Source organism: Triticum aestivum, chromosome 7A (genome assembly GCF_018294505.1).
Source record: "Triticum aestivum cultivar Chinese Spring chromosome 7A, IWGSC CS RefSeq v2.1, whole genome shotgun sequence".
Classification (NCBI taxonomy): domain Eukaryota; kingdom Viridiplantae; phylum Streptophyta; class Magnoliopsida; order Poales; family Poaceae; genus Triticum; species Triticum aestivum.
This window is the reverse complement of record NC_057812.1, coordinates 81,843,813-81,851,788: the sequence shown is the minus strand read 5'-3', so window position 1 is coordinate 81,851,788 and position 7,976 is coordinate 81,843,813.

The following is a 7,976-nucleotide window of genomic DNA, read 5'->3' as shown; positions in this document are numbered from 1 at the left end:
TCATATTTTGTTCTAAGTATCGAGTTGTAATTGTTGAGTTGTAAGAAAAATAAAAGTGTGATGATCATCATTTTTAGAGCATTGTCCCAAGTGAGGAAAGGATGATGGAGACTATGATTCTCCCACAATTCGGGATGAGACTCCGGACGAAAAAAAGAGAAAAAAAAGAGGCCATAAAAAAAGGCCCAAATAAAAAAAAATAAAAAATAAAAAATGAGAGAAAAAGAGAGAAGGGACAATGTTACTATCCTTTTACCACACTTGTGCTTCAAAATAGCACCATGATCTTCATGATAGAGAGTCTCTCATTTTGTCACTTTCATATACTAGTGGGAATTTTTCATTATAGAACTTGGCTTGTATATTCCAATGATGGGCTTCCTCAAATTGCCCTAGGTCTTCGTGAGCAAGCGAGTTGGATGCACACCCACTTAGTTTCTTTTGTCGAGCTTTCATATACTTATAGCTCTAGTGCATCCGTTGCATGGCAATCCCTACTCACTCACATTGATATCTATTGATGGCCATCTCCATAGCCCGTTGATACGCCTAGTTGATGTGAGATTATCTTCCCCTCTTTTTGTCTTCTCCACAACCACCATTCTATTCCACATATAGTGCTATATCCATGGCTCACACTCATGTATTGCATGAAGATCGAAAAAGTTTTGAAAATGTTAAAGTATGAAACAATTGCTTGGCTTGTCATCGGGGTTGTGCATGATTTAAATACTTTGTGTGGTGAAGATAGAGCATAGACAGACTATATGATTTTGTAGGGATAACTTTCTTTGGCCATGTTATTTTGAGAAGACATAAATTGCTTTGTTAGTATGCTTGAAGTATTATTATTTTTATATCAATATGAACTTTTGTCTTGAATCTTTTGGATCTGAATATTCATACCACAATTAAGAAGATTTACATTGAAATTATGCCAAGTAGCACTCCGCATCAAAAATTCTCTTTTTATCATTTACCTACTCGAGGACGAGCAGGAATTAAGCTTGGGGATGCCTGATACGTCTCCAACGTATCTATAATTTTTGATTGCTCCATGCTATATTATCTACTGTTTTGGACTATATTGGGCTTTATTTTCCACTTTTATATTATTTTTGGGACTAACGTATTAACCGGAGACCCAGCCTAGAATTGTTGTTTTTTTGCCTATTTCAATGTTTCGAAGAAACAGAATATCAAACGGAGTCCAAACAGAATAAAACCTTCGGGAACGTGATTTTCTCACCGAACGTGATCCAGGAGACTTGGACCCTACTCCAAGGAACAAAATAGGCGGTCACGAGGGTGGGGGGTGCCCCCCTGCCTCGTGGGCCCCTCGGTGCTCCACCGATGTACTCCTTCCTCCTATATATACCTACGTACCCCCAAACGATCAGATACGGAGCCAAAAACGTAATTCCACCGCCGCAACTTTCTGTATCCATGAGATCCCATCTTGGGGCCTGTTCCGGAGCTCCGCCGGAGAGGGCCATTGTCACGGAGGGCTTCTACATCATCATAGCCTCTCCGATGAAGTGTGTGTAGTTTACCTCAGACCTTCGGGTCCATAGTTATTAGCTAGATGGCTTCTTCTCTCTTTTTGGATCTCAATACAATGTTCTCCCCCTCTCTTGTGGAGATCTATTCAATGTAATCTTCTTTTTGCGGTGCGTTTGTTGAGACCGATGAATTTTGGGTTTATGATCAAGTCTATCTATGAATAATATTTGATTCTTCTCTGAATTCTTTTATGTATGATCGGTTATCTGTGCAAGTCTCTTTGAATTATCAGTTTGGTTTGGCCTACTAGATTGGTTTTTCTTGCCATGGGAGAAGTGCTTAGCTTTGGGTTCGATCTTGCGGTGTCCTTTCCCAGTGACAAAAGGGGCAGCAAGGCACGTATTGCATCATTGCCATCGAGGATAACAAGATGGGGTTTTTATCATATTGCATGAAACTATCCCTCTACATCATGTCATCTTGCTTAAGGTATTACTTAACTTAATACTCTAGATGCATGCTGGATAGCGGTCGATGAGTGGAGTAATAGTAGTAGATGCAGGCAGGAGTCGGTCTACTTGTCTCGGACGTGATGCCTATATACATGATCATACCTAGATATTATCATAACTATGCTCAATTCTGTCAATTGCTCAACAGTAATTTGTTCACCCATCGTAGAATACTTATGCTCTTGAGAGAAGCCACTAGTGAAACCTATGGCCCTGGGTCTATTCTCATCATATCAATCTCCATCACTTTAATCTTGCTTTGCTTTTAATTTGCCTTTTACTTTTCACTTTGCATCCCTATATCAAAAATACGAAAAATATTATCTATCATCTCTATCAGATCTCACTCTTGTAAGTGACCGTGAAGGGATTGACAACCCCTAATCGCGTTGGTTGGGAGGAGCTATTGTTTTTGTGTAGGTACGAGGGACTTGCGTGTAGCCTCCTACTGGATTGATACCTTGGTTCTCAAAAACTGAGGGGAAATACTTACGCTACTTTGCTGCATCATCCTCTCCTCTTTGGGGAAAACCAACGCAATGCTCAAGAGGTAGCAGCGGTCGCAGGATTTACTGTGTCCACTACCCCACACCCCCGCGTTTATCGCACAAAGTTACTGCGTGCAGTAACTCCGCAGGAGCCTCAACCGCCCATCTCGGCCACAGCGGATCCGCTCGCGTGTCAAGGTAAGGTAGTGGCGGGCCCCGCTTGCAGGCGTGTCCCGTCACGCGCGTGGATGGGCAGACTGGCTCGGCCGCTCGTTGCCACGTGACAGGCCCAAAACAGGCGGCGGCCTGGAAGCTTAGCTAGCACGCTACCTGGATCTCGCCGAGGCATTCGAAAATTTTGGACAAGTCAGATTGGGCGAGTCCGACTCCTACCAGTCGGCCCGACAGAAGTCGAATTATGTTTCACCTCATGCACTCGAAGAAAGAAACTGCTGAGGCTCCTTGGCTGATCATCTGCGGCGCCTCACCAGCTTCGAGGACTACTGTTGGAGTAATGGGCCACGGGTAGGCTAACCCGAGGCCCAGAACCTTTCAAGACATCAGGGCTGACTGCGCCCCTCAAGACGCCAAGATGGAGAGCCGCCTTCTGGAGGCCAGCTGGAGGAACAGCCGACTGCCCGCATGTGGCCGAGTCCTGGAGGCAAGGTCAAGACAAGACGACTCTCACCTAGCAGCTTCCAAAGAAGCCGGCCACGGGGAGTCGGCCCACGGCACCGACAAAGCCCATGCCCTCATCAAGGGGGACGGGACGGGGAGTGGCTACAGTGAAGCCCACTCCCTCCCCTTTCCAGGGGTTGGCGTGGCCACAGTGTGCTGTACCAGCGGAGATCTCCGTCCAGCGCGACACTATTGCCATGCCATCCCTGACATCAGCACCAGTGGGCGGAGTCCTGCACCCACGACAGTCTGTTAGTACGGCCCAAGGACGATGGGCCCTACTAGTCAGCGAGAGCCCAGAAGACGGCAAGAGCACTACCAGTCGGACCCGATGGGAGTCGGCCCCTCCCACCGGTCCCACGTGCCATTAACCAGACGAGACGGGGAGTGGCTACAGTAATCGCCCGCCAAGCGGCGGAGCTGTAGCCATGAGCCCCTGACCGAGCCTGCATCATTAGAGGCACGGCTACAGTAATCAGCATCCGACAAGACCCGCAAGCGGCGAGTACGGCCTGTCGGCTCCGTACCGGACCAGTCGGCGAGGCCCACCAGTCGGCGGGCCCCAACAGTCGGCGAAGAAGCCGGCGGCCGAAGAGACTGACGGCTGGGCCCTGTGCCTAGCCGGATTACCATTGTATCCCTGGGGGGTAGGCCTATATAAACCCCCTAGGGCACCCATGCAAAGGGGTCCGACCCATTAGAACTAGACCAGATCATTGAGGGAGGAGAGAGCTAGCCTTGCCTTCTCCTACCTCTAGCATACAGCTCAAGGAGCACCTTTGTATTCACTTTGCCTTAGTGATCATATGCGGAGACCCCGCAGAGCAGGACTAGGGGTGTTATCTCCTAGGAGAGCCCCGAACCTGGGTAAAGTACGCCGGCATTCGTGTCTACGCCTCATCCCGCTTCCAGGCACCCGCGACGTTCTACTCGCTCCCACCATGATAAGCCATCCCTTGGCATATGTCGCACCCAACCCCCGACACTGAGTCCTAAATCTTTTTTAAGTTGTTCACGCGAGGTCCTAATCCCGTCTGACCACCGCTGACCAGCTCGCGTGGCACTTTGACCAGTCCACGTCGACACCAGAGGGCCCAAGGGGAATAACGACCGACCGTAAATATTTGCAGAAAAAAACTCTAACCCTAATTCCCCTTCATTCACGGCCCCCCTTCCTCTTCCCCACCTCTCTCCCTCTCCCTGTCTGGAGAAAACAAGGCGATTGACGACGGCGGCTTTGCTCCAGTGAGAAAAGGGCGGCGGCGGCAGCTGTTGTCCGGCGAGGGCGACGGTGACGCCAGGATGGCGCCACATCTACGGCGACCTGGAGATCCTCCTCCACGATATGGTAATTTCTCGTCACCCTAATCCCAATCCCACTGTTTAGTTCCCCTTCTTCTTCTCATTAGGCAGAATCAATGACCGAATCCTTTGCAATCTAGGACCACAAGAGGAGCTTTTCAGTGTAGAAATCAATTATGCTGGGTTTTTTTTGCGGATTTGGCAAGTCGAAGTCATATGTCGATGGCAAAGATGCTGTGTTTGATGGATGTGAAGTAGATACATGGTCTCCTATCTGGCTCACTGATTTTATGAAACAATTAGGATATAGTGACCAATCGAACTACATTTTGTATTGGTTGCTCCCTGGAAAGAATCTAGCTGATGGTCTCCGGATTGTGGACTGCGACACTAACACATTGCACATGACAACAGCTGTCCCAAAATTTCAGTATTTTCAGTTGTTTGCCGACCATAAAGATATGACATTTGACAATGCAATTGATGACATTCATGTTAGTCGTACACCTGATCTTCATGTTGTACTAAGCCCTAAGTCTCCTTAGTTTAATATTGGAATTAGGGGTAGTCCTAGGTTTAAGGTCAAAACTCAGAAAGGCAACCTCAACCAGTGTCCTCAAGGCAGCAACAATGTAGGCAGCAGCAGTGTTCCACCAATGGCAGAAAGTGTTGGCCATGAGCTCAGAAGAAGCAAGAGAAAGCTTGTGGTAGAAGAAGAAATTTGCAGTGAAAAAGACAGTGACAGTGATGACAGTGAGTGGGATTCAGACTGGGTTGACTCCAACAATGAAGTAGGTAAAGATGATGATGATCTTTATGAAGAATGGGTGGATGACAAATTTGAGCAGAAGAAAAAGAAGAAATCCAAATTGGAGCAGGACAGTGACTATGAATCTGATGAGCTGCAAGAGTTGCAAGATTCAGAGCTTGAAGAGAGTGATTCAGCAGAAGAAGTGGAAGTAGTTATTGCTCAAGGAAGGAAAACAAGGAAGAAGAAAGTGAAGATCAAAAGGTGGAGGCCAGAGAACATGAAAGAAGTGAATTTTCACATAGGCATGGTGTTCTTGACAGTGACTGAACTGAGGGCAGCAATTCAAGAATATATTGTGAAACAAAGAGTGCAAATACAATACATTAAAAATGATAAGCAGAGGGTTAGGGCAGGCTGTGTTGGTGATTGTCCCTGGTTCTTATTTGCTGCACCTGATAGCAGGACAAAATCTTGGGTTGTGAAGAAGTATGTGGGAGAACATACATGTGAAAGAGAGTGGGCACTGAAGCAATTCACAACAAAATATCTGGCTGCCAGGTATGTGGAGACATTCAGAGCAGATGAGAAGATGTCTTTGCAGAACTTTGCCAGGCTTGTTCAGTTGGACTACAATATGCTTCCTAGTAGAAGCAAGCTAGCAAGAGCAAGAAGATTTGCACTGAAGCAAATACATGGAGATGAATTGTAACAGTACAATTTACTGTGGGACTTTGCAGTTGAAGTTAGAAGGTCAAATCCTGGAAGTACAATGTTTGTGAATGCAAAAATGGAGTTTTTGAGAACTGTTACATGTCATTGGATGCATGCAAGAGAGGTTTCTTACTTGCTTGCAGGCCAATTATATGCATTGATGGGTGCCACATTAAGAACAAGTATGGTGGAGTGATGTTGACAGCTGTTGGAGTTGATCCCAATGAGTGTATCTTTCCCATTGCAATTGCCATAGTTGAAGTAGAAGATACTGTCACATGGAAGTGGTTTCTAAACACATCAAAGGAGGATCTAAACATACAAAACATAGCAGGACGGACACTTATGAGTGACAGGCACAAGGAGCAGGAGATGCACCAGCAGGAGATGCAGCACAAGGAGCAGGAGATGCAGCAGTAGGAGATGCACCAGCAGGAGATGAAGCAACATGAGATGCACAACCTGAACCTATTCAGATTATTCTTCCTGAAGAAGCAGCATCACTGCCAGCACCTAGCCAGAGAAAGAAACTGCAAGTAAAAAGGCCTACTTACAAGGTGTTCATTTTTTCAACATTTATGCATTTGTACATTCTTTCAACATTTATGCATTTTTACAGTGTAATGCCTATTATGCAGAAAAAGTCATGCCCACAACTCTCCAGTAGAGCATCCAGTTTGGTTTCACCTTCAATGACTTATGATCTAGATTCATCTACTGTCATGGAAATTCTGCAAGACCAAGTGAGTGTTAATTAATTTCTTGTACTATGTATTTTCCTGATAATTACTAAGTGCTGCAAATGCTTCAATTGTAGGTTATAGCTACACAGCAATCACAAACATCATTGCCAGCTCCTCTGCCAGAGAGCCAGTTCCTTGCAGCCTGTAGAGATGCCCTGCCCCTTCCAAGAGTGCAAACTACTGCAACACTTGGCTTCAAGAGAAGGAAGAAAGTGACAAAAACTAAGGAGAACAAAGCCCCAGGAACTCAGAACTGAAGAGCTACAAGAGTGGCACATTTTAGACATATTTTGGATAGAAGCAAACTTAGACATATTCTAGAAAGAAGCAGTGTAGGATGTTCTCTTTTGGTTGCACAACTTCAAGACTTTGTAATGTTGAACCCATCTATCTATCTTTCAAACTACTTCTAAGTTCAATTACTGTTTATTTGTGTTGTCAATGCTATTGAAAAAATGTTGCCACAGTACAGAAAAACAAACAAAATGCTGCCAAATTTTACTTCCATTTCATTACCACAGTACATGATCAAGATCTGGATAAATCAACAGTGGATACATCAACTCTGGATACATCATACTAGCACATCACTTCTTAAAACCTACATACACCACTACGACAATCAGTACAACAAGTGCACTGAGAATACTCTTACAAAGAAAAATGAGCTCATTGATCTTCTTCACTACATCTGCATTCACCACAGTCTCAACAGTGCTCTGCATTGCTCCTGCACATTCCTCTTGCACCTCTATTTCTTCACTTGCAATGACACCAGCCGAATCAAAACTGCTAAATCCATGGCTGATGTACCCACCTCTGATACGTCTCCAACGTATCTATCTTTTTTTATTGCTCCATGCTATATTATCTACTATTTTGGACAATATTGGGCTTTATTATCCACTTTTATATTATTTTTGGGACTAACCTATTAACCGGAGGCCCAGCCCAGAATTGCTGTTTTTTTGCCTATTTCAGTGTTTCGAAGAAAAGGAATATCAAACGGAGTCCAATTGACCTGAAACTCCACGGAACTTATTTTTGGACCAGAAGAAGCCCACGGAGTACCGGAGTTGCACCAGGGGAGTCCCGGGCTGCCCACGAGGTTGGGGGCGCGCCCACCCCCCTAGGGCGCGCCCCCTGCCTCGTGGACAGCCCGGAGGTCCACCGATGTACTTCTTCCTCCCATATATACCCATATACCCTAAAAACTTCGAGGAACAGAATAGATCGGGAGTTCCGCCGCCGCAAGCCTCTGTAGCCACCAAAACCCAATCGGGACCCT